General features: G+C 32.3%; 1 pseudogene; it reads left to right on the top strand.

Moving 5' to 3' along the window:
* Positions 1–857: 857 nt before the first annotated feature.
* The window catches only part of LOC113375172, a 10,946-nt pseudogene continuing 5,610 nt past the window's right edge, over positions 858–6,193 (top strand).

The following is a 6,193-nucleotide window of genomic DNA, read 5'->3' as shown; positions in this document are numbered from 1 at the left end:
TTACTTTTTTTACTAGATCTCTGAAACCGCTAGACCTGCCTTCATGAAAATTTAATAAGTTGTTCATCTTGTCAATACAAGTAAAATGTTTTTTGAATTATTAAAATTGGACGCTCCGTTCTCTTAAAAACTAAGTTACCATTTTTGGCACTTTTTGCCCCGTATCTTCGTAACGGCTAGACCTGCCTCCGCCAAAAACTGATCAGCACGTCTCCTTATCAATACGAATCGAATGTTTTTTTAATTATTCAAATCGGTTGATCGGTGTTCCCGAAATCGTCGACAAAAATTTGTATCCACACACACACACACACATACACACACGCAAACATCCATTTTTTTCAATTGGAAGGTATGCCAAAATATTCAGAAACCTTTAAAACGTAAAGATTTATAAACATTTTCATTTTCGATTTTTTTGCGATCATTATAACTTATCCTACGGGAAGTTAAAAAATTGTAAAATCAGGTCAAAAATCATCATTAGGCATGCACATCAAATTATCAGATATTTTATAAAGGGTTCCGTGCCAATTTAATATTTCATCTCTTGAACATCTATGCAACGCGATTGCATAGGAAAAGTTCTAAATTTTCAAAATATAATTTTTTTTTAATTTCAAAATTCTCTAAAATCTAGTTTATTCAAAGTTTTCAAATAAATTTAAAGCTTTTTCAAAAACAATCATTTCTGGCACGGGAAGTTTCACCAATTAGCCTTAAGGCATGATGCCATAAATGGCACCACTAGTTAAAAGTTTATTTACCAAGGTAGTAAGCAATTGGATATACTGCAGCACTAAAAACGCGTTATTAAGGATTGATGGTTTTCGAATGAATGTAAGATCCAGAAATCAATGTCTATTAGTATTATAATAGATAGGTCTGTGTCACGGTGTTCGGATAACCTTCGAACTCCATTCGGTTCTTCAATGACAAATGATGAGGTACGTAGAATATGGTTGTCGAGACTGGCCGTCGAGAAGCAATCGTTGTTCGAAGTGGTTGCAACTCGCTTACTTTGGAACAAACGAGCAAACTCGGTCACTGAGGTAAGAACTGCTGAAGACGGAGTAAGGGATACCGAGCTTAACCGCCTGCGAGCAGAGATCGAAGCCGCCCCGTGCTTGAGCGCACTGCAAACTCGAGGGCCGCATTGTGAAACGCCATTCAGAAGGCGGCGGGATCGAAATATATTCCAATATATATATATATATATATATATATATATATATATATATATATATATGTTGTTTCTATAGGCTATTTGTCGCGATTCTTAAGACGCAAACCGCCGACCAGTTCAATTCGGGAAATGATACATTGGCACTTGACAATAGTAGTATGTGACAAACCCCCAACTATTACGCGCTGAGTTTATATTGTAAATCTGGTAAAAGCATACTATTAGTGATCGTAAAAGGTAGGTACAGTCAACCCTCAGTTAACGCGGCAAGTCCGTACCGTGCAGTATGGGGACCATGCTATAAAAAAACTTGTATTTAACATAAAATTCAGGCTAATTCGTAGTGCGTTCTATGGAAACTTATATAGTGCAGTATGGTATCCGTGCTATAAGAGACTCAGAGTTAGTACAAATTGCACCATTTTTATCGTGCTATATAGAGACCAAAGAATACAACTTGGATTAGGAGTAATACGGACGAAATGACATGTATGATATAGACATCTTATTAAAAATTGGCGCGAGGCAGTAGTCAGTTAAAACGTGTTCTTAGGCAGCTATTATATAATCAGACATGTCTAAAAGACTAAAAGTCAATAACAAAACTTACATTAATACCCTTTTGATATCAAGTTAGTAGAATCACTCATAGGTTGCGCAAGGAACTTATAGGCTGTTAAACAAAAACCATGTAGTAGGAAGTCCGTGTAGTCGGAGAAATGTCGGGTTTTTAGCTCCGTGTACCCAGAATACTCCTTTAATATGGGAACCGTGTACCCAGAATGCCGTGTTAACGGAGGGTTGACTGTATATCTAAGATTGTAGTTGCTATAACTTTCTGCTTTTCAGAACTGTTTTATAAGACATTTTTATAAGATGCAGCAAAGTATTGGATGTAGCTGAATTTAATGAGCAGCACTTGCTCATTTTATCAATGCAACATATGGATATCTTGTTTTAAAAAAGTAATATCGGGTAGAGCGGAGCGGGTAAAAAGGTCCGCGGGTAAAAAAGTCAACCGCCAATATTTTAAAAACAAGTAAATTTAAGAATTTTTTAACAACAATGTTTGGAAGTAGAAGAATGAAGATGTATAACCAGGCATCACTTCGATTCTTACGACGTTGCTATTGGGAGATAAACGGCAATGTTTAAAAATACATAACAAAATAAACAAAAGTTTAGATATATGTTAAAAATATATCGCTCACATGATATCAGTAGTAGTACAACGTAGGAATGCCGATAACAGATTTCAAATTTGTATCACTCTTTGCAATGGTAAAAAGATGATCTATTTGTGCAGCGATTCCGACAACATTCTCCGTTTCAGCATTTGATAGCAAGCATAGACTGCATTGTTTCATATACAATGGAGGAATGTCGAAGTGACTCAAGTATGGTCAATGCTCAAAAATCAGTCGCCATGTACGTATGGTAATAGTGATATTATTAGCCATTATAAGATAGTTTTAGATAATGCCTGATTATGTATTGATCATTTCATCCAACTATGGCACGAACGTTGTTTTTGAGAGCATATGAGTTTGGTAAGTCCAGTGATCGACAAAAGATATGAAAAGAAGCCAATATTCAAGTTCAAAGAGATGACAAGTTTAGGTTAGTTTTGCTGTAAACAATGTATTCAATAGACTGTCGTTTTTTTATGAAATGCCCATTTGCAATTTTGTGGAGATCCGATGAGACGCTTTATCTTATCCGTACGGGAATGCAATGTCACAGTATCATTAGATCAGTTAAAACCATTTACAGAGTAGCTGTAGAGCAAGCTCGTAAGATTTGGACAATAATGATACGACCATTCTATCCAGGTCAAACAAAAGTTCAACATCAGAAATCTGAGGGAAACGGAATACGGCACGAGTAGGCAGACAAAAGCGTTTTCCCGACCTACTACAGTTGGATTTCTCTTGACTTTATCACTGTTTGAAAAAAATATCGCAATGAGAATAATGCTAGAAAAGTCGCGACTCTGTTTGCCGTGCATTAAAGTAATTAGTACACAAGTGTTTGCAATACAAACATACAGCTGTTACATATATATCATTGTTATTATTCACTCCAGTTGGAATTATACTGGAATTATGTAATGAGGAGAGGAGTTGAGCCGTTAGAAACTAATCCGCAAGATGTACAATTTTGCGTTTTGCAGTTTAGAAAAAAAATGGTAAACCTTTTAATTTGTTAGACCAATACTAAGAATTAGTAATTAATTAATTAAAAAACATTTATTTCTAGAACTTACATTATTTTGAAAAAGGCAATCCTTAATAACGCGTTTTCAGTGCAGTGTACTCAATTGATACTCCCAAACTTGAGCTTTTAATGCGCTATTTTAACGTCTAAAAATGGGAACTACTAAATTACATAATTTGAAAAAAAACGTAAAAACAGAAAAAAATCCATTATACTCAAAGTATAATCATAATTAATTAATTAACCAGAAATATCAATTTCTGGAACTTTTCTTCGAAAAAGGTAATCCCTAATAACGCGTTTTCAGTGCAGCATAATACCGAATTGATAACTGACTCCCAAACTTAAGCTTTTAATACGCTATTTTAATGACTAAAAATACGAACTACTAAACTACATAATTTGGTAAAGACGTAAAAACTGAAAAAAAATCTATTATACTCAAAATATAATAAAACTGAAATAAATTCTCAAGTAATAACAAACCCATTATATTGGATACATGAATGCAATATTATCAAATGTATAGCTGCAGACCTAGATATTAATATCAAATATTAATATAGGTAATAATACTCAAAATATAGATCGAGAGCAACCAATAGGGTATAAAATTATTGCTGCATTTGTTACTATTAGGTCTATGCTTGTAATACACAAATTGGATTTCTAGTTGCGTATTAATCAACTGTTCTCTACATTAAATTCCTGAAATATATACATCTGATTAAATTTCACGTATAAAGTTAACTTAGAGTAATTAACTATTACATGAAGATAAAGGCTAAATTTAACTTTAAATGCCGGTTGTTTTTAATTTAAAAAAAAAAAAACAAAACAATCGACAGGTTCTAATTGTATTCAATATTCATAAAGTTCTTCACAATTAACAACTAATTTGTATTTTATCTGAAAATGCTTATTCTATTTCAATAATTTCTAAACGATATTTGCTTTAAGATTGTGTAAAAAATAAATTTTGGTTTATGTCCGGGGTGTATTTGCTCATTCAGAAATAAATATTTCAACTTTTTACAGAACTAAAACTACACGTAAAACATTGGAAGATTTATTATTTATAAACTGAAGTAGCTTAGACATACTTACATAAAAATTTATTTGATGAATATAATATTTGTTTAATATTTCACAGTTTAGCTTTTGCAAATGCAAACGCAAAATGCAATGATTTTGATTTGAACGAATGCCAAGGTATAAATATATAAATATTAATATATACAGTTTTCCTCACAGGTGCTGCTCTTGTACTCGCAGCAATTCAAGTAATTACAATAATAAATTGAAAGTATGAAAAAATATATTAACCTCGATGCATCGTATTTAAGTAAAACGTTATTTAATCAACCTGTCAGCATTGGAAATATGCAAATTGAAAAACTGCGAGCATATAATGCTGCGGCAAAAAGTAGCTCTTGCGCCAATATAAAACTTCAATAAAAAAAAATTAGAAGAGAAAACTAATATCAAGAGTAATGAAATATTCTTTTGCAGCTTCAAAATAAATCGATGTACTAGATGCAGTAGCGATTTGTATGTCAGAGGCATAAATGCGGAAAAGTTCTACTTCAGAACTGTTAATGTGACGTACGCACGCAAGTACTTAATAAAACTAAAAGTTCAGATCTTTTTTTTTACTCAATCTCGCGGTAATAGTCTTAGGTTGCAATGTTTTTCGTATATATGTATATATATATATATATATATATATGTGTGGGTAGGTTGGTGTTAGGTCATTCAATTTATCAAATTTTGTTTAATTTAATATCATGGTAAATAAAAACTAAATATTCGGGAGTCTTCAAAGTATAGTTTTAGTTCTAGAATGATCATGCTTTTTTGGGATGAAAACGCTTTATTCAACAAAACAGTCTTTCTTGTCGTTGATAACAATAATATGGAACACAGCACAACATATTTTAAACATTTAAATAAAGCGTATAATAAAGTTTATAAGAAAATCTTTGTAAACCCTTTTCTTCTTATATTGAACTCGCCTTTTCCTTCTCTTTCGTATTTTGTCTCTTAGTTAGTGATTACTGATTTTTGTATCTGTTTGATCTTCACCCGAAAAGAACGACGAAAAATGCATGTCACAGATGTACTCATAAAATTTGTCACAAACCGTACTCAACGCACACTTTTGAAGACAAATCATCGTTATGATCGAACTAAATTATCTAAACAAGAACTAATTGCTGGTAATTACCTACTAATGTTCAACTTATAGCAAAATAACAAACAAAGTAATCTAGCTTTATATAAGTAACATATTATTCAAAGAAATCGAACGAAAAACTTAATTTTGACTCTTTAAAAGTAATGTAGATCGCATCTACAGATCATCGGGCGTCGACTAAGCATAATGAGAACTTGTTCAAACAAACATACTATATCTTTCTCGCCTTGGATTTTTTCTCAGTATAGTTTAGCTGTTATGATGACTGTAAACTACCGTACCCTGGCACACCTGTACGCAGTCTCCCCTATTCTTAATAATATGGAAATTAATTGTACATGTATCAAATACTATAAGAATATTTTTTTCTAATCAAACCGATTATGTGATTCTGAAAATTAAAGACTTTTCCTTCCGGCTCAATAATACCAAAGCTCAAAATAAGTTATTTCAATAAATAAAACTAAAGCTGCATTAAGTAGCAACAAATGCAAATCTAAACATAGAGAATTTTGTTGTATACTAGCTTTCATTTCCCATAAAGTTTTTGTCGATTTGCATCGCTTTTCCATTTGTTCCGAAATTTTCGAACT

Source organism: Ctenocephalides felis, unplaced genomic scaffold (assembly GCF_003426905.1).
Source record: "Ctenocephalides felis isolate EL2017-DRISC unplaced genomic scaffold, ASM342690v1 CF-g0.4_SCAFFOLD_01886, whole genome shotgun sequence".
In the NCBI taxonomy this organism is placed as follows: Eukaryota; Metazoa; Arthropoda; class Insecta; order Siphonaptera; family Pulicidae; genus Ctenocephalides; species Ctenocephalides felis.
Note: the sequence above shows the minus strand (reverse complement) of the source record. Positions and strands in the feature narration are given on the sequence as shown.